Source organism: Siphateles boraxobius, unplaced genomic scaffold (genome assembly GCF_051911475.1).
Source record: "Siphateles boraxobius isolate OS27281-9 unplaced genomic scaffold, OSU_SipBor_1 30, whole genome shotgun sequence".
NCBI classification, from domain to species: domain Eukaryota; kingdom Metazoa; phylum Chordata; class Actinopteri; order Cypriniformes; family Leuciscidae; genus Siphateles; species Siphateles boraxobius.
The window spans coordinates 6,150,504-6,173,054 of NW_027508920.1; the positions used below are offsets into that span (position 1 = coordinate 6,150,504).

The 22,551-nt window shown below is 43.5% G+C and overlaps 1 protein-coding gene and 1 long non-coding RNA gene across 2 annotated transcripts in view; both read right to left on the bottom strand.

Moving 5' to 3' along the window:
• Nucleotides 1–22,551, bottom strand: part of cox4i1 (cytochrome c oxidase subunit 4I1) — a 209,859-nt gene that overhangs the window by 64,582 nt on the left and 122,726 nt on the right. The window lies entirely within an intron of this gene.
• LOC143757415 (uncharacterized) lies at nucleotides 10,257–11,744 on the bottom strand. Its single transcript, XR_013210510.1, has 2 exons — nucleotides 11,649–11,744; nucleotides 10,257–10,370 (listed from the first exon to the last, which is right to left on the bottom strand). It is a non-coding gene; the product is annotated as an uncharacterized LOC143757415 (long non-coding RNA).

The following is a 22,551-nucleotide window of genomic DNA, read 5'->3' on the forward strand; positions in this document are numbered from 1 at the left end:
AACCACCCAGAACACCATAGCAACCACCTACAATACCCTAGCAACCAACCAGAACACCCTAGCAACCGCCTAGCAACACCATAGAAACTACCCAGAACACCCTAGCAACCGCCTAGCAACACCATAGCAACCACCTAGAATTCCCTAGCAACTGCCTAGCAACCACCCAGAACACCCTAGCAACCGCCTAGCAACACCATAGCAACCACCCAGAATACCCTAGCAACTGCCTAGCAACACCATAGCAACTATCCAGAACACCCTAGCAACTGCCTAGCAACACCCTAGCAGCCACCCAGAACACCCTAGCAACCGCCTAGCAACACCCTAGCAACCGCCTAGCAACACCAGAGCAACTATCCAGAACACCCTAGCAACTGCCTAGCAACACCCTAGCAACCACCCAGAACACCCTAGCAACCGCCTAGCAACACCCTAGTAACCACCCAGAATACCCTAGCAACCGCCTAGCAACACCATAGCAACCACCTAGAACACCCTAGCAACCACCAGAACACCCCAGCAACCACCCAGAATACCCTAGCAACCGCCTAGCAACACCCTAGCAACCACCCAGAACACTCTAGTAACCGCCTAGCAACCACCCAGAATACCCTAGCAACCGCCTAGCAACACCATTGCAACCACCCAGAACACCATAGCAACCGCCTAGCAACACCCTAGCAACCACCCAGAATACCCTAGCAACCTCCTAGCAACACCATAGCAACACCCTAGCAACTGCCTAGCAACACCCTAGCAACCACCCAGAACACCCTAGCAACCGCCTAGCAACACCATAGCAACCACCCAGAATAGGCAAGGCAAGGCAAGTTTATTTATATAGCACATTTCATACACAATGGTAATTCAAAGTGCTTTACATAGAAGAAATTAAAATAATCAAAAGAAATCAGAATAATTAAAACAGTTTAGAATAAAAGATAAAATACAGAAATCAGAATAATTAAAACATAAAATAAAATACAGTGCAAACAGTCGGACGAACAGTGGCACAGTGCTCATTCAGTAAATGCACAGTTAAACAGATGTGTTTTGAGTCTGGATTTGAATGTGACTACTGTAGGAGCACATCTGATCTCTTCTGGAAGCTGGTTCCAGCTGCGGCTGGCATAGTAGCTAAAAGCAGACTCGCCGTGCTTAGAGTGAACCCTTGGTATTTCTAGCCGATGTGATCCTAATGATCTGAGTGATCTGTTGGGTTTATATTCACTGAGCATATCTGCAATGTATTGAGGTCCTAGGCCATTGAATGATTTATATACCAGTAATAATACTTTAAAATCAATCCTAAATGTAACTGGCAGCCAGTGTAAAGACCTGAGGACTGGTGTGATGTGTTCATATTTTCTGGTTCTGCTCAGAATCCTAGCAGCAGCGTTCTGTATGAGCTGCAATTGTCTTATGGTCTTTTTGGGAAGGCCAGTGAGAAGTCCATTACAATAATCCACCCTACTGGTGATGAAAGCATGCACAAGTTTTTCTAAGTCTTGACTGGAAACAAAGCATCTAATTCTTGCAATATTTTTCAGGTGATAATATGCTGATTTAGTTATTGCTTTGACATGACTACTGAAACTAAGGTCTGACTCCAGAGACACACCTAGATTCCTGACTTGATTTTTAGTTGTTTGACCCCTAGACTGAAGGTATGCGTTCACCTTGAGAACTTCATCTTTGTTTCCAAACGCAATGACTTCAGTTTTGTCTTTGTTTAACTGAAGAAAGTTTTGGCACATCCAATTGTTTACTTCATCAATGCATTGGCAAAGGGAGTCAATGGGGCTGTAATCGTTAGGCGATAGGGATAAGTAGAGCTGTGTATCGTCTGCATAGCTATGGTAAGCGATTTGGTTCTTTCTCATTATTTGGCTCATTGGGAGCATGTACAGGTTGAATAGGAGTGGCGCAAGAATTGAGCCTTGAGGGACTCCGCATGTCATGGATGTCCACTCAGACTTATGGTCTCCTATACTCACATAATAACCTCTGCCTCCTAAGTATGACCTGAACCATTTTAGGACTATCCCAGAAAGCCCGACCCAGTTTTCCAGCCTGTCAAGAAGTATTTTGTGATCGACAGTGTCAAATGCAGCACTGAGGTCGAGTAGTACCAGCACTGATAATTTGCCTGTATCAGTATTTAAGCGAATATCATTTATTATCTTTATGAGCGCGGTCTCTGTACTGTGGTGCGGTCGGAAACCAGATTGAAAATGGTCAAAGTATCCATTCGAGCTTAAGAATTTGTTCAGCTGATTGAAGACAACTTTTTCAATGATCTTGCCTATGAAAGGAAGATTTGAGATCGTTCTATAGTTGTTTAATATGGTCTTATCCAGATTGCTCTTTTTCAGGAGGGGCTTGACAACAGCAGTTTTCAGGGAGGTCGGAAAACTCCCAGAGAGAAGTGAGGCATTTACCACTTCTAGGAGATCTGCTTCTAAGCTGTGTAACACATTTTTGAAAAAAGATGTGGGAAGTGCATCAAGGGCGCAGGTTGATGTTTTTAGTTGCTGTACGGTTTCTTCCAAAATTTTGCCATCAATTTCTTCGAAATCAGACATAGTGGCTACTTTCTCGTGCTGTTGTCTGATCTGCCTGACACCAGCGCAACTCAAGGATGAGCTGATCACCTTTCTGATATTATTGATTTTCTCAGAGAAGAAAGAAGCAAACTCACTGCACTTTCTCACTGAGAGCATTTCACTGGGAATCTGGCTTGGGGGGTTTGTCAGTCTCTCTACAGTAGCAAAAAGAGTGCGCGTGTTGTTTATATTGCTGTTTATAATATTCGAGAAAAAAGTCTCTCTAGCTTTGCTTAGTTCCTTATTGAAAGCATGGATGCTGTCTTTGTAGATGTTATAATGGACTACAAGTTTTGTCTTCCGCCACATGCGCTCTGCTTTTCTGCATTGTCTTTTCATATTTTGCACTGCTGTTGAGTTTCTCCAAGGTGCTTTTTGTCTGCCACTCTTCTTCCTGACTTTCACAGGAGCAATATCATCAATTACACTCTTAACTTTTGAGTTAAAAGAATCAAGGAGAAAATTCAACAGAGTCAGCAGATATGCTTGGTGTTAAAGATATAGCCTTCATAAATAGTACACTAGTGTTCTCATTTAAGCATCTCTTCTTGACAGACACAGATCTAGCTTCAATGGCAGGAGAGATCAATATATCAAAGAAAATACAAAAATGATCAGACAGTGCTACATCCTTAATAACAATTGATGAAATGTTTAGACCCTTACTGATAAGTAAATCTAGAGTGTGTCCACGATTATGTGTGGCTCCATGTACATGCTGAGTCAGATCGAAAGTTTTTAAAACAGTTTTGATTTCTTTTGCCATATTGTTTTCTGCATTATCTATGTGGATGTTAAAATCTCCAGCAATGGCAAAGCAGTCAAACTCTGAGGAAATTGTTGATAACAGTTCTGTTAAGTTCTCAGCAAAAGCTGGAGAGTATTTTGGAGGCCTGTAAACAATAATAAGTAAAATGCGTGGAGCACCTTTTAACACAATACCCAGATATTCGAAAGACGGGTAATTCCCAAATGATATTTGCTTACATTGATAGACATCTTTATAAAGAGCAGCTAAACCTCCGCCTCTTCTGACAGCTCTGCAGACACTCATAAAAGTAAAGTTAGGAGGGGCTGTTTCATTGAGGACTGTTGCACTGCAACTTTCTTCTAGCCAAGTTTCATTTAGCAACATAAAATCCAGGTTGTATGTGGTTATTAAGTCGTTGACTTAAAGTGATTTATTTTTAAGTGAGCGGATGTTTAAAAGTGCTAACTTAACAGTCTTACTTTTTGTCCCCACAGCAATCTTGGTATGTCGTGTAATAGGCACCAGATTAGATGGGTTTGCTGTACGGCTTTTGAAGGCCTTAGACTTTCTATCATGTAATCGAACAGCAATAGAAAAAGATACAGGCACACTGGGTTCCCGCTTGTTCTGTAAATATTTGAGAAAGTTATTGTTATCATAGCGGGGACCCGACACATATCACTGAGAGCTGGTATCAGTTGTTTTTGGTTCACCTCGAGCCGCCGGAGGAGGGTGTGGGCCCTGGCGCTGTGGCAGAGGCCGAAGAGCTCTCACAGGGGGAGGGAGAGGGCGAGCTGGGCCCGTAGGCTTTGGTGGTTGTGGGGCCTGGCGTTTTTTGGTTGGTATCTGGGGGCTCGCAGCAAAAGAGTGGGATAGTCTAGTTCCAGCATGCACCAGTTGTTCCATTTTCTCTGAGAAGGACAGAAGTGGAGATGCTGGAGAGAGTGATAATGTTTCCGGTGAGAGTGATTTTTGCTCTGGTGTTATTGGAGGCTGTAATATGCTGTCCTGGTTTCCCTGGCTGTTTTCCAGAAAGTCGTCCTTGGGTGCTGTATATTGGAGCAGTGCTGGTATGTCACAGTCTGTCTGTGGTGAGCTCTGTGGGCAGGGCTCAGCTGAGATTGTGTCCGTGAGCAGAGGTTGTTGTGGCTGAGTGGTGTTATCACTGTCCTTGTGTGATGTGTCAACCGCATGTCCATTCAGGGGCTGAAGTGAAATCCTGTGGTCATTCATACTGTATCCAGGTGTGTGTGTGCCATTCAGGTTGAGTGGATTGGCACACATTGCAGAAGGATGACGGAGGGAGAAGTAGATATTGTCCTTTAGCACTCTTGAACCAAGTTTGTTTGGGTGGTGGCCATCCTGTTGAAACAGTTGCCTCTGACTCCAGAAAAGATTGAAGTTGTCAATAAAGTTCACTCCTTTTATATTGCAGGTTTTTTGCAGCCATGTATTAAGCCCAAGCAACCGTGAAAACCTGTTTGTTCCTCTTGCTGGGAGTGGTCCACTGATGAATGTTTGAACTTTCAGTCTTTTAAGTGTTTCAAAAAGTTCATTGAAATCCTTTTTAAGAAGTTCCGACTGCTCTTTATGAATATCATTCTTCCCCACATGAATGATGAGTCGATTTGCAGTCTTATGTTTCATCAGAATGTTCTGAAGTTCCCTGTTTACATCAGATGTTGTTGCTTGTGGAAGGCAGCACGTTGTTGTATCCCTGCTATTAATGTTTCTGATTACGGAGTCGCCCACTATCAGAGTCCTGGGCTCGGCTGCACTGTGAGCTGAGTGCCGCTGTCTGCTCGACCTTGAGCCCCAGTTAGCATCAGTGTTAGCTACTGGCTGATTCTGTCTGTGTGTGATCACATTCATCAAATTTGGGGATTCCTCATTCATTAATACTTCAAATCTGTTCTCAAGATGTATAGGCGGTGGTAGGAGACCAGTGTTTGCAGTCCTTGTCAGAGCCGTATTTGGGGTAGAGGATGCTACTGCAGTAATATGTGATGCTCGTGACAATCTGATGTCGCGAGTGCCTTTGGGTCTCGCACCCTGTTTGTGCCATCGATTAGTAAAACGATCGGCTTGTTTCTCTACACTCAGTATGGCCCGTCGAGAAGCACTAGATTCATGGGACTCACCGGCTGTATGCTGAGGACGTCCATGACGAAGCTCTGTTGTGTGTTCCGTCTGGTTTGGTGGTCCCGCAATTAACTTTGTTTCAAGAATTGCAATCCTTTGTAAAAGTCTGTGGCAGTTGGAGCAGCAAGTAGATTCCAGAGGAGGCATTTTCTTATCCAGTTTTGTTTTCTCTTCCCCGGAATGTAAGCTTTCAGTGGGAGGCTGGTTGAATAAAATAATTCTGCTTTTTTTTTGTAGTAATCCAAACGTTTGAGCACTGTGCTGATTCGCTGAAGTTAAAATTAGGTGATAAAAGGAGATAAAATATAGAAATATAAAAGCAATAGAGCAAAGCGCGGAGCAGTAAGCGAGAGCGTCCGAACAGTAGAATACCCTAGCAACCGCCTAGCAACACCATAGCAACCACCCAGAACACCCTAGCAACCACCTAGCAACCACCCAGATCACCCTAGCAACAACCAGAACACCCTAGCAACCGCCTAGCAACACCCTAGCAACCACCCAGAACACCCTAGCAACCACCAGAACACCCTAGCAACCGCCTAGCAACACCCTAGCAACCACCTAGAATACCCTAGCAACCGCCTAGCAACACCATTGCAACCACCCAGAACACAATAGCAACCGCCTAGCAACACCCTAGCAACCACCCAGAATACCCTAGCAACCTCCTAGCAACACCATAGCAACTACCCTAGCAACTGCCTAGCAACACCCTAGCAACCACCCAGAACACCCTAGCAACCGCCTAGCAACACCATAGCAACCACCCAGAATACCCTGGCAACCGCCTAGCTACGCCCTAGCAACCGAGTGGCGAGTTTTGCAACTGCAAGCACCACTTCACATTTTCTTCGGGAAATGTACATTCTAGTTATTATTATTATTCTGTCAAAAATTTACAACTCTATCTCCTCCTAGAGCTTTAACTCCACATACTCCAAACTCGGCACAGACACTCAAACTGTTCTGACTCGGTATACTATATCTTTTCTAACTGATCGGACTTACGGTTTTCCTAAAAATGACGATCAAACTCGGAAAAAATCCCATTGACTTAACATGGCGGAATGTTCAGATTTTCAAACTCCCCAACTGTCAAAAATTCAAATCTAAACTCCTTGAGGCCCTAGACTGAATCAAACTGCCATTCTATATACCACCTATTCTTAACCATAGGGCACGCTTGGGCCGCGAGCGCCACCTGGAGGGCCGCAACTAACTTTCCATTTTTCACCTGTGGGCCGCGAGGGCTGCGGGACCAAACTATTTATCAATTGAAGACACCAGAATGACCACTGTTATCCATGAGACAGTTACGGCCGCTTCACACCGCAAGCGTAAGCGGCACGTGAGCAGCGGGTATTTTTTTCGGCTTGCATGTTAATCAATGAGTGCATTCACACTGCGAGCAGGAGCAGCGCGTGAGCGTCAAGCAGGCCGTCGCGTGTGCAGCAGTGAAGCGGGGGATTCGGCGCCGAGTCTATTTTTGCTGTGCTGCTCACGCTCCATTAAAGTGAAAGCACACTTTTGATGGACAAAATAAATTTGATTTCACACAAAAAGTCCCCAAAATGCACAGAATAAGCATGTCTAGTGAGTTTTAACAAGAACTAGAGTAGGCAAAAAAGGCAAGGAATAAAGGCAAATTCAGTTTGGGTGAAAGTATGGTGTATTGTAAAAAACTAAAAAACCTAAAGTAAAATAGCCAGAAAATATTATATAAAAACTTTCTTTTAGTTTTAATGAAATACACAGACAGCTACATAGGCTAGCACAACCCAAATCAAACCCGAGTGTGCGGTTTTGTGTGTGTGTGTGTGTGCTTTATCTGCGAAGTTTGCATTCTTGTAAACCTATTGAAAATATGCTATGACTGAAACGACAAGATTGGAGCTGTTTTCTTGGTTGTTTTGTTGTTTACTGACATTTATATGGTTTACCAACTTCTAAAATCAAATGTATAGTTGTCTTTGTAAATAATTGTTCGCTTATATGTCGCTTTGGAGCCGCTACTGTGACACTGTAGGCTACAAACGCTTCCAGTGTGAATACTCTCGCGTGTCTGCCGCTGCAGTGACGATGCAGTTACGCTGACGCACTGCTCAAGCGCCGCTCACGCTTGCGGTGTGAAACAGCCGTTACAATGCACCATCCCACCACTAGTGGCAGTAATGCCAACACTGGAGGCTACTCTGAGAGTGAGCCTTTCCCCCATTCCACCCAGGCTGGATCTGATAATATCTGTGAAGCAGGCCCAAGTGTCTCATTAAGAGGGGAACATAAATAGGGAGTTGTAGCTTGTTCAAATTGGACTGTTGTGATTGTTATTGTTCATTTATAACAGCTATGAAGAGCAACTTCAGGTTCTACTATCCAAAAATGTAGACTGCTGAAACAATTATCAAACTATTTTGCAGATTATAAAGCTATATTTTTTCATTTGCACTTGTAGGATTACAAATTTATTTAAATGTTTAATTTAGATTTCCAATACAATAGTATTTTATATTGAGAAAGTTTAGAAATTATGAGACCAGGAAATCTCTGCAAACGGTAGGGGTTCCCAGCGGGATATTCCTGACTGTCCCATCTCAGTACGAGAAGGCTAGGCTTTTCCTGTTCTCGTTGTTTATCGGGTGAAGAGTCATGGTGAGCAAGTTTGAACACCTGTTATTTTATTACTGAGACCATTTGTCTCATCTCATCTCGAGAAGTCTATGCCTTTCCTGTTCTCATGTCTCAGCTCATTTACATGCTTTGTTCATCACAATGTAATCACTCCCCCTTGAAATGTATATAAACTACATGAGACCAGGAAATCTCTGCAAACGGTAGGGGTTCCCAGCGGGATATTCCTGACTCTCCCATCTCAGTACGAGACGGCTAGGCTTTTCCTGTTCTCGTTGTCTCAGCTCATTTACATGCTTTGTTCATCACAATGTAATCCCTCCCCCTTGAAATGTATATATGACCTCAATGTATACTGCCTTAGTTAGACTAGACTTGACTTGACTTGTGTACTAAGCAGACTACAGCAAATAAAGAATCCTGCTTAAATAAGTCTCCTGGTTTTCGCTTCTGAGTTTTTCTACACTGAAGAAGGAAGAAGTTTACAACACACTTTATTTAAATTTTAATTTACAACTTATTTATTTTGAAAAATATTATTTCGAATTTATTTATTTTAGCAACACATTTTATTGTTTTTATTTTTATTTATATACATTTTCACAGGCAGTGACATTCACAGGCAATGATTCAAGTGATTCAGCAAATTCTCTTTTGTCTTGTCGTGCATGAATGGTTCAAAAGCATTCGTACGAATAAGAGCGGGATCATGTAACACTAGCCAAAGGATGACAAAAATAACAGATGCTGCGTTAATTGCGTTAATAGCCCTATTTGTTTATTTCATATAAAATCGCAGCATTTTGCGTCATATAATCGCATTGGCTTGACATCGCGATTGTGATACGATTAATTGTCCAGCACTAGTTACGCTAATATGCCTGACTTGAGCCTTTAAATTTGTTCTTGATGCAGATTGATTTGTTCCATGAATTGTTGTGTGTTTTGCATCTTGTTGTAGCCTATGTGCAGGTTTACATACACAATAACCTGTTAAACTGCAAGTGGATTTCATTTAGTTATTGAATACAAATCAAACCAATGGTGAGATCAATAAACCAATACAGTGCTAATATTTGAATGGGCCCTGGGTCACTTTGTACTGTAAAATTTGGGCCCCGACATCAAAAAGGTTAAGAACCCCTGCTATATACTACATGAGCCATTGAGACTCATTTAAACTAATAAACTCATATATCTATGACACTTATCTATCTACACTTAAACTCTTAAACTCATAATAAATTAATAAACTCTAAACTTGAGCTCTTAGACTCATTTAAACTTATAAACTCTAAACTCATAAACTCATACACTTATAAACTCATATACTTATGAACTCATGAATTCATACACTTATGAACACAAACTCATGAATGAATAAACTCTGAACTCTTACTCATTTAAACTTAAAAACTCTTAAACTCGTACACTTATAAACCCATGAATTCATACACTTATGAACTCATGAATTCATAAACGTATAAACTCATACACTTATAAACTCATGAATCCATATACTTATAAACTCATAAACTTATAAACTAATGAATTTACACTTATAATTTTTCATAAATTCATACAACTTACTAAAACACTCTAGCAACACCATAGCAACCACCCAGAACACCCTAGCAACCACCCAAAACCCCTAAATCACCATAGCAACACCATAGCAACCACCCATGACACCCTACAACATCCCAAAATACATTAAAACACCCTAGCAACACCATAGCAACCACCCAAAATACCCTACAACACCCTAGCAACACCATAGCAACCACCCATAACACCCTAACAACCACCTAAAATACCTTAAAACACCCCAGCAACACCTAGGAACCACCCAAAATACCCTAGCAACACCATAGCAACCACCCAGAACACCATAGCAACCACCCAAAATACCTTAAAACACCATAGCATCCACCCAAAATGACCTAGAACACCCTAGCAACACCATAGCAACCACCCATAACACCCTAGCAACTACACAAAATACCCTAGAACACCATAGCAACCACCCAGAACACCCTAGCAACCACCTAACAACCACCCGGAACACCCTAGCAACCACCCAAAATACCCTAGAACACCAAAGCAACCACCCAGAAAACCCGAGCAAACACCCAAAATACCTTAAAACACCCTAGCAACACCATAGCAACCACACAAAATACCTCAGAACACCCTAGCAACACCATAGCAACCACCCAGAACACCCTAGCAATAACCTAACAACCACCCAGAAACCCCTAGTAACCAACCAAACTACATTAGAAACCACCTAGCAACCACCCATAACACCCTAGCAACCACCCAAAATACCTTAGCAACCACCCAGAACACCTAAGCAACTCACTAGAAACACCCTAGCAACTTTAAATTACTCCAAACTATACTTTAAACTAATGTAAACTTCAAACTACTTTAAAATTCAAACTAATTTAAACTTTCAACTAATTTAAACTTTAACTCATACACTTATAAACTCAGAAATTCAAACTCTTATGAACTCAAACTCATAAATTAATAAACTCTGAACTCTTACTCATTTAAACTTATAAACTCTAAACTCATAAACTCGTACACTAATAAACTCATGAATTCATACGCTTATGAACTCATGAATTCATAAACGTATAAACTCATACACTTATGAACTCATGAATTCATACACTTATGAACTCAAACTCATGAATGAATAAACTCTGAACTCTTACTCATTTAAACTTATGAACTCATAAACTCGTACACTTATAAACTCATGAATTCATAAACTTATGAACTCAAACTCATAAATTAATAAACTCTGAACTTACTCATTTAAACTTATAAACTCAAACTCGTACACAAACTCATACACTTATAAACTCATGAATTCATACACTTATTAATTTTCATAAATTCATACACTTAAGAACTTTCAATCATAAATAGTTCACCATACCAACCACCCAAAACACCCTAGAAACTGCCAAGCAACCACCCAAAACACCCTAGCAACCATCCAAAATACCTTAATACACCCTAGCAACACCATACTAACCACCCAAAATACCTTAAAACACCCTAGCAACACCATAGCAACCACCCAAAATGCGCTAGAACACCCTAGCAACTGCATAGCAACCCCAGAACACCATAGCAACTGCCTAGCAACCACCCAGAACACCCTAGCAACCACCCAAAATACCTTAAATCACCCTAGCAACACCATAGCAACCACCCAAAATACCCTAGAACACCCTAGCAACACCATAGCAACCAACCAAAATACCCTAGAACACCCTAGCAACACCATAGCAACCACCCAGAACACCCTAGCAACCCCCAAAATACCTTAAAACATCCTAGTAACACCATAGCAACCATCAAAAAAAGCATAGAACACCCTAGCAACACCATGGCAACCACCCAGAACACCCTAGCAACTGCCTAGCTACCGGCCAGAACACCCTGGCAACCACCCAAAATACCTTAAATCACCCTAGCAACACCATAGCAACCACACAAAATACCTCAGAACACCCTAGCAACACCATAGCAACCACCCAGAACACCCTAGCAATAACCTAACAACCACCCAGAAACCCCTAGTAACCAACCAAACTACATTAGAAACCACCTAGCAACCACCCATAACACCCTAGCAACCACCCAAAATACCTTAGCAACCACCCAAAACACCTAAGCAACTCACTAGAAACACCCTAGCAACTTTAAATTACTCCAAACTATACTTTAAACTAATTTAAACTTCAAACTACTTTAAAATTCAAACTAATTTAAACTTTCAACTAATTTAAACTTTAACTCATACACTTATAAACTCAGAAATTCAAACTCTTATGAACTCAAACTCATAAATTAATAAACTCTGAACTCTTACTCATTTAAACTTATAAACTCTAAACTCATAAACTCGTACACTAATAAACTCATGAATTCATACGCTTATGAACTCATGAATTCATAAACGTATAAACTCATACACTTATGAACTCATGAATTCATACACTTATGAACTCAAACTCATGAATGAATAAACTCTGAACTCTTACTCATTTAAACTTATGAACTCATAAACTCGTACACTTATAAACTCATGAATTCATAAACTTATGAACTCAAACTCATAAATTAATAAACTCTGAACTTACTCATTTAAACTTATAAACTCAAACTCGTACACAAACTCATACACTTATAAACTCATGAATTCATACACTTATTAATTTTCATAAATTCATACACTTAAGAACTTTCAATCATAAATAGTTCACCATACCAACCACCCAAAACACCCTAGAAACTGCCAAGCAACCACCCAAAATACCATAAAACACCCTAGCAACACCATAGCAACCACCCAAAATAGCCTAGAACACCCTAGCAACACCATAGCAACCACCCAGCACACCCTAGCAACTGCCTAGCAACCACCCATAACACCCTAGCAACACCATAGCAACCACCCAGCACACCCTAGCAACTGCCTAGCAACCACCCAAAATACCTTAAAACACCCTAGCAACACCCTAGCAACCATCCTATATAGCGTAGAACACCCTAGCAACACAATAGCAACCACCCAGAACACACTAGCAACCACCCAAAATACCTTAAAACACCCTAGCAACACCATAGTAACCACCCAAAATACATTAAAACACCATAGCAACCACCCAAAATACGCTAGAACACCCTAGCAACTGCATAGCAACCCCCAGAACACCCTAGCAACAGTCTAGCAACCACCCAGAACACCCTAGCAACCACCCAAAATACCTTAAATAACCCTAGCAACACCATAGCAACCAACCAAAATACCCTAGAACACCCTAGCAACAATATAGCAACCACCCAGAACACCCTAGCAACCACCCAATTACCTTAAAACATCCCAGCAACACCATAGCAACCACCCAAAATAGCCTACTGCCTAGCAACCACCCATAACACCCTAGCAACTGCCTAGCAACCACCCATAACACCCTAGCAACTGCCTAGCAACCACCCAAAACACCCAAGCAACCACCCAAAATACCTTAAAACACCCTAGCAACACCCTAGCAACAACCTAGCAACCATCCTAAATAGCGTAGAACACCCTAGCAACACCATAGCAACCACCCAAAACACCCTAGCAACCATCCAAAATACCTTAATACACCCTAGCAACACCATACTAACCACCCAAAATACCTTAAAACACCCTAGCAACACCATAGCAACCACCCAAAATGCGCTAGAACACCCTAGCAACTGCATAGCAACCCCAGAACACCATAGCAACTGCCTAGCAACCACCCAGAACACCCTAGCAACCACCCAAAATACCTTAAATCACCCTAGCAACACCATAGCAACCAACAAAAATACCCTAGAACACCCTAGCAACACCATAGCAACCAACCAAAATACCCTAGAACACCCTAGCAACACCATAGCAACCACCCAGAACACCCTAGCAACCCCCAAAATACCTTAAAACATCCTAGCAACACCATAGCAACCATCAAAAAAAGCATAGAACACCCTAGCAACACCATGGCAACCACCCAGAACACCCTAGCAACTGCCTAGCTACCGGCCAGAACACCCTGGCAACCACCCAAAATACCTTAAATCACCCTAGCAACACCATAGCAACCACCCAAAATACCCTGGAACACCCTAGCAACACCATAGCAACCACCCAGAACACCCTAGCAACCCCCAAAATACCTTAAAACATCCTAGCAACACCATAGCAACCATCAAAAAAAGCATAGAACACCCTAGCAACACCATGGCAACCACCCAGAACACCCTAGCAACTGCCTAGCTACCGGCCAGAACACCCTGGCAACCACCCAAAATACCTTAAATCACCCTAGCAACACCATAGTAACCACCCAAAATACCCTGGAACACCATAGCAACCACCCAGAACACCCTAGCAACTGCCTAGCAACCACCTAGAACACTTTAGCAACCACCCAAAATACCTTAAAAATACCTTATTATCTCATACACTTATAAACTCATGAATTCATACACTTATGAATTTTCCTGAATTCATACACTTATGAACTTTTAAACTCATAAATAGTTCACCATAGCAACCACCCAGAACACCCTAGCAACTGGCTAGCAACCACCCAAAATACCTTACAACACCCTAGTAGCACCATAGCAACCACCCAAAATACCTTAAAACACCCTAGCAACACCATAGCAACCACGCAAAATAGCATATAACACCATAGCAACCACCAAGAACACCCTAGCAACCACCCAAAATACCTTAAAACACCCTAGCAACACCATAGCAACCACCCAAAATAGCCTAGCAACTGCCTAGCAACCACCTAGAACACTTTAGCCAAAACCCAAAATACCTTATAATCTCATACACTTATAAACTCATGAATTCATACACTTATGAATATTCATGAATTCATACACATTATGAACTTTTAAACTCATAGATAGTTTACCATAGCAACCACCCAGAACACCCTAGCAACTGCCTAGCAACCACCCAAAATACCTTACAACACCCTAGCAGCACCATAGCAACCACCCAAAATACCTTAAAACACCCTAGTAACACCATAGCAACCACCCAAAATAGCATAGAACACCCTAGCAACACCATAGCAACCACCCAGAACACCCTAGCAACCACACAAAATACCTTAAAACACCCTAGCAACACCATAGCAACCACCCAAAATAGCCTAGATCACCCTAACAGCACCATAACAACCACCCAGAACACCCTAGCAACTGCCTAGCAACCACCTAGAACACCCTAGCAACCACCCAAAATACCTTTAAACACTCTAGCAACACCATAGCAACCGCCCAAAATAGCCTAGAACACCCTAGCAACACCGTAGCAACCACCCGAACACCCTAGCAACTGTCTAGCAACAACCCAGAACACCCTAGCAACTACCCAAAATACCCTAGATCACCCTAGCAACACCATAGCAACCACCCAAAATACCCTAGGAACACCATAGCAACCACCCAGAACACCCTAGCAACCACCCAGAGCACCCTAGCAACTGCCTAGCAACCACCCAGCAGACCCTAGCAACCACCCAAAATACTTTAAAACACCCTAGCAACACCATAGCAACCACCCAAAATAGCTTAGATCACCCTAGAACTGCCTAACAACCATAAAAATACCTTAAAACACCCTAGCAACACCATAGCAACCACTCAAATTACGTAGAACACCCTAGCAACAACCCAGAACACCATAGAAACCGCCTAACAACCACCCAGAACACCCTAGCAACCAACCAAAATACCTTAGCAATGACCTAGCAACCATCCAGAACACCCTAACAACCACCCAAAATACCTTAAAACACCCTAGCAACACCATAGCAACCACCCGAAATAGCCTAGAACACCCTAACAGCACCATAGCAACCACCCAGAACACCGTAGCAACTGCCTAGCAACCACCTAGAACACCTTAGCAACCACCCAGAACACCTTAGCAACCACCCAAAATACCTTAAAACACTCTAGCAACACCATAGCAACCACCCAAAATAGCCTATAACACCCTAGCAAGACCATAGCAACCCCCCGAACACCCTAGCAACTGTCTTGCAACCAACCAGAACACCCTAGCAACCACCCAAAATACCTTACAACACCCTAGCAACCACCCAAAATACCCTAGAATACCCTAGCAACACCATGGCAACCACCCAAAATACCCTAGCAAGACCATAGCAACCACCCAGAAAACCCTAGCAACTGCCTAGCAACCACTCAGAAGACCCTAAAAACCACCCAAAATACCTTAAAACACCCTAGCAACACCATAGCAACCACCCAAAATAGCTTAGAACACCCTAGCAACACCCTATCAACCACCCAGAACACCCTAGAACTGCCTAGCAACCATACAAAATACCTTAAACACCCTAGCAACACCATAGCAACCACTCAAATTACATAGAACACCCTAGCAACACCATAGCAACCAACCAGAACACCCTAGAAACCGCCTAACAACCACCCAGATCACCCTAGCAACCAACCAAAATACCTTAGCAACCACTTAGCAACCACCCAGAACACCCTAACAAGCACCCAAAATACCTTAGCAACCTCCTAGCAACCACCCAGAACACATTAGCAACCCACTAGAAACTCCCTAGCAACTTTAAATTAATTCAAACTATACTTTAAACTTTAAACAACTTCCAACTATTTAAAACTTTAAACTACTTTAAACTAATTTAAACTTCAAACTACTTTAAAATTCAAACTAATTTAAACTTTAAACTAATTTAAACTTTAAACTACTTTAAACTTTAAACTAATTTAAACTTCAAACTACTTTGAACTTCTTCAAACTTCCTGGTCAAAACTTTCACAAGCCAACTTAAAGTTTGTCTCGACGAACTTTTTCTAGTTAGTGGTGCTTGCCAAAGGCAAGGCATCACTAGTGTTCTCTTGCATACTTCTTCTTCTTCTTATTATTATTATTATTATTCTGGACAAAGTTTGGCGCGTAACTCCTCCTGCACCGATTGTCACAGACCTAACCAGAAATGGGCCTTCCTTCACATTGCTAAGGGATTTTGTATATAACATAGCTCTGGATCACAGTGTCATAGAGACAAGGGGGCGGGCTCATTTTACTCGGACGACCAATCAGTCTCTCGGGATCATTATGAAGCTATTAAGCCACGACCTAGCAACCATTTAGAGCACCTTAGCAACAAGTCCCTTAGACTTCCATTAAAAGAGGTCAAAAGAATATCTCCGGATAGAAGTGTCATAGAAACACAAGGGTGGTCTCGTTTGACTCGGGGCAGCACACAGCCAATCATGAATCCCCTCAACACTTCCTAGCCCCTCCCTAGCAACCATTGTCGAGCACCTTAGCAACTAAAATCTATAGAGGGATATCTTCCATTCTGAATGTCACAGAGGCATGGGAGTTGGTTTATATCATTCATACTGACAAGCAACCTTTGGACTTTGATGACTGGCAGCTGCCAAGCCATTCCCTAGCAACCAAACAGAGTACCCTGGCAACCATTTTGTAAGACCTATATCTCTGCATCAGAACATCGTATAGAGATGTGGTTTGGCACTTTTGACTCATGGTAGAAAACATGCTACACATGCTAGCTGTGAATAGCTACATGCTAATAGCAATTACGTAAGTGCTAAATCATGCCAAGAAAGTGTTAAGAACCATCTCTGACAACTACCAACCACCTAGTAACACCATAGCAACCACCCAGAATACCTTAGCAACATCCTAGCAACCACCCAGAATACCCTAGCAACCACCTATTAACAAAATAGCAACCACCCAGAATACCCTAGCAACCACCTAGCAATCACCCAGAATACCCTAGCAACCACCTAGCAACATCCTAGCAACCACCCAGAATACCCTAGCAACCTCCTAGCAACACCATAGCAACCACCCAGAATACCCTAGCAACCGCCTAGCAACCGCCTAGCAACGCCCTAGCAACCACCCAGAATACCCTAACAACCGCCTAGCAACGCCCTAGCAACCACCCAGAATACCCTAGCAACCGCCTAGCAACATCATAGCAACCACCCAGAACACCCTAGCAACCACCTAGCAACCACCCAGATCACCCTAGCAACGCCCTAGCAACCACCCAAAATACCCTAGCAACCAACCAGAACACCCTAGCAACCACCCAGAATACCCTAGCAACCACCCAAAACACCCTAGCAACCACCCAGAACACCCCAGCAACGCCCTAGCAACCAACTGAACGACATGAATAAGCCATGTCTCAGCACCAGAATATCGTACAGACATGTTTGTTGGCTCGTATGCAATCATGTACCACACCCTAGCAACCGTGTGGCGAGTTTTGCCACTGCAAGCACCACTTCACATTTTCTTCTGGAAATGTACATTCTAGTTATTATTGGCGCAAAAGACGCAGGAAGCGATAAAACGTCGCATGTCACGTTCAAGGGTGGGCCACCAGAAGCGTTGACGTATCGAAGCGAGAGTACCCCGCAAGCCGGGATGGGCGACCAATTTAGAAGAATGTCCCCACTGGAGGACAGCTAAATGCGCAACGACTGGGGCAAAGAGGCGGTCCTTAGGGCAGTTGCGAGGGAACGCGACACGAGAAAGAGAGCGCTTAACCAATTTCTCGATTCCCCAGACCACAGCGCCCACTACTCGGCCAGGAGAAATAATCCTCTCCTGGGTAGAGGTGGAGACTGAGGAGTCGAAAAGGCGAGAGAGCGCGTCAGGCTTAATATTCTTGGCTCCAGGACGGTAGGAGATGGTGAAATCAAAGCGTGTAAAAAACAGTGCCCAACGGGCTTGACGTTTGTTCAATCTCTTGGCGGAACGGATATATTCCAAATTTCTATGATCCGTCCAAACAATGAAAGGGACGGGGGCTCCCTCTAACCACTTACGCCACTCCCCTAAGGCTAAACGGATGGCAAGTAATTCGCGATTTCCAACATCATAGTTTCGTTCAGGGGGGGTGAGGCGATGAGAAAAAAAAAACACAGGGGTGTACCTTTCCATCAGCGGCACAACGCTGGGAAAGAACCGCCCCGACCCCCACTTCAGAAGCGTCGACCTCGACTATAAATTGTCTAGAGACGTCGGGGGTTAAAAGAATCGGCGCGGTGGTGAAAAGGGTCTTGAGATAGTCAAATGCTCTCTGTGCAGTTTCTGACCAAGTAAACCTAGACTTGACAGAAGTCAGAGCAGAAAGTGGAGCAGCAATTTGACTAAAATTGCGTATAAAGCGACGATAAAAATTGGCAAAGCCGAGGAATCGTTGGAGCGAGGAATGGGCCAATCAATAACTGCCTGGAGCTTAGCAGGGTTTATACTAACTCCCTCAGCAGAAATGACCGAACCAAGGAAGGTAACCGAGGGCGTATGAAAAGAACATTTCTCTGCCTTAACATAGAGACGATTCTCTAGTAAACGCTGGAGGACGCGACGGACGTGCTGGACATGGACCTGGAGTGAGGGTGAGAAAATCAATATGTCGTCTATATAAACGAAAACAAAGATATTGAGCATGTCGCAAAGAACGTCATTTACAAGGGCTTGAAAGACGGCGGGAGCGTTGACCAGACCGAATGGAAGGACCCGATATTCGAAGTGACCTAGGGGCTTATTAAAAGCTGTCTTCCACTCGTCCCCCTCCTTAATACGAACGAGATGATAAGCGCTGCGGATGTCGAGTTTAGTGAAGATCCTTGCTTCCAGCAAGACTTCGAAGGCCAATGACACCAGTGGTAAGGGGTAGCGACTCTTAAGAGTGAATGTCATTCAACCCACGATAGTATATAAAGGGACGCAAGGAGCCGTCCTTCTTCTTAACAAAGAACAATCCCGCACCAGCGGGAGACGAGGAGGGAACAATGGTACCGGCGTTAAGGGAATCGGAGAGATAATTCTCGAGAGCTTTGCGTTCTGGGCAGACAAGGAGTATAGCCTTCCCCGCGGGGGTGTGGTTCCCGGAAGAAGGTCTATACCGCAGTCGTATTGCCGATGAGGCGGGAGAGAAGTGGCCCGGGAATGACTGAAGACCTCTCGCAAATCGTGGTACTCCTCAGGAACGCCTGACAAATCACCTGGCTCCTCCTGAAAAACAGGGACAGAAGAAACAGGAGGGACAGCAGAGACAAGACAATCAACATGACAGGACAATTTCCAAGACAAAATAGTGCCATTAGACCAATTGATCTGGAGGTTATGTTGAACTAACCAGAAGTGTCCTAAAACTACTGGTGAAAAGGGAGAATGAAAAATTAAAAAAGAAACTGTCTCTCTATGATTCCCCGACACAGTGAGGGTAAGGGGAACTGTTTCCTTCTGTATCCCAGGAAGGGAACTGCCATCTAGGGCAAAAAGGGGGGTGGAGTCAAGACAAGTCATCCTCATTTATATAGCGCTTTTAACAATGTAGATTGTTTCAAAGCAGCTTTACAGAGATAAACATATAATTTAAGGTAACAGAGATTGGTTTGGTTTTATAATCTATGAGTCTTTTAAGTCTATGAGGGGAATACCTTGTTCAAGGGCCCATGCTTCATCGACGAAATTTCCCTCCGCCCCAGAATCAATCAAGGCCGTGCAGGAGACTGAAGAGCTGGGCCAGCGGAGAAAAACGGGTAGAGAAGTGCAGAATCTAGATGGAGAGACCAAGGAAGTAACGCTCGCCAGTAACCCTCCGCCTACTGATGAGCTCTGGCTTTTACAGGACATGCGGAGACGAAGTGACCAGCCGAAGCGCAATACATGCAGAGACGGTTGGCTATCCTCCGCTCGCGTTCCTTGACGAAGATTCGTAAACCACCAAGCTGCATGGGCTCGGACTCAGGAGCGGCTGGGGGCGGAGGAAAGGCAGCGGATGGAGTAGAAAGCAGTGCGGCCCTCCTGGCTGCGGGCTCGTCGACGCCGATCAAAGCGTTTCTCAACACGGATGGCCAGGTCGACTAAGGGGTCGAGACAGGTAGGTACCTCACAAACGAAGATCTCGTCCTTTAGCTCCGAGTTGAGTCCCTCCAGGAATCGAGCCACCAGTGCCGGTTCGTTCCAACCGCAAGTTGTAGACAGGGTGCGAAACTCGATAGCAAAGTCTGCTGCGGAGCGTCTTCCCTGGCGAAGAGTTGAGAGGACACGTGAAGCCTCCGCTCCATGGACTGAGCGGTCGAAGACGCGAATCATCTCCTCCTTGAAGAGAGAAAAATTGTAGACGCAGTCCTTCTCTGCTTTCCAGTTGACCGCTCCCCACTTGTGTGCTCGCCCGGCAAGGAGATAGATAACATAGGCCACCTTGGCACGATCCTTGGCATATGTAGAGGGCTGCAGAGAAAACACAACCTTGCATTGGGTGATAAAGGGGCGGCATTGAGTGGGCACACCCGAGTAGCAAGGGGGGTTGTTAATCTGTGGCTCGGGTGGTTTGTGAATCTCCGGAGATGCAGGAGGATCGCGGCGGAGATTATGGAGCTGTAGTGAGAGATCCGATACCTGGGCAGCCAAGGACTCAACAGCCTGTCTAGCGGCAGACAACTCCTCCTGATGTCTGCCCAGCATAGCGCTCTGGAGCTCCATAGCAGTCTGGAACGGATTGCCACTCGCTGGGTCCATGCTTGGCCAGATTATTCTGTCAGGTATGTGAGAGAAAGGACCCAAATGTGCTGTAGCAGTTTAACAGTCTTTGAAGAACTTAGGAAGCTGTCCACAGGAAAGATAAAAAGAACAGTATATTGCAGTCAATAATAAATGTAGAAAATAAATAGCCAGCAGAGTGGACTGAAGAGACGTAACGTAAATCTTCCTTCTAGGACAGCGTAGCGCAGAAAGAGACTGTGGTCCCGGGAGGAGAACTGCAAGCTTAGGATACCTCGGGATACCAGAGCATAGAGGATGGCTGGAAACTGGCGCTGGTCTCTGCAATAGTTTGAGCTGGGTAGAGTTCAGAGTGCAAGCAACAGCATACACAGAGAAATACCTGCAGCTGGTTATCATCAAGCAGTAACACCTTGACAACTGGACAGGACAGGACAAGACAGGATCGAGAGGTAAGCATGCAGAGATTCTTCAAGTGGGTACATGAATAATCTGGCGACAAGACAGGGGAAAAGGAGGACTAGAAGAAGCAAACACAATTAGAGGGAAAGGGGGAGCAGGTGTGGGAATGATTAGTGCGATGCCGGGATAGAGTAGGGACAGCTGAGAGTGACGAGAGCGTGTGTAATGAGTGTATGCTTAACGAGCGGTGAGTTAGAGACCAAGAGAGGGAGACAGAGAAAAGATACCAGGATCATGACACTTTCTTTCTAACTAATCTTTCTTTTTTTCAAACTTTAAACTATTTAAAACTTTAAACTACTTTAAACTACTTCAAACTAATTTAAACTTTAAACTACTTTAAACTTCAAACTAATTTAAACTTTAAACTAATTTAAACTTCAAACTACTTTAAACTTCTTCAAACCTTCTGGTCCAAACTTTCACAGGCCAACTTAAAGTTTGTCTCGACAAACTTTTTAATTTGCAAGACAGAATGTCACTCAAATGAATAGTACAGCACAGTACGTCAACACACAAAATAAAGAAAATTTAATTACTAAAGTGGCTGAAGCTTACCTGTAGCGGGTTAGGCTAGCTAGGTGTCTTATAAAAAAAAATAAAAAAAAAAACACACGCGCGTGCACACACACACGCCCAGTGAGGTGTAAGCGGTTATAAGCGGCAAACCACTCTACGTGCTTGAAATACCACGACTAGAAGGCAAGAAAAGCTAGCCTCCCAACCTGGGGTCCATCAGCCTAAAATAAACACACAAAAAGACAATGAATACACTGAACAAATTATACTAGAACCAAATATTAATAACA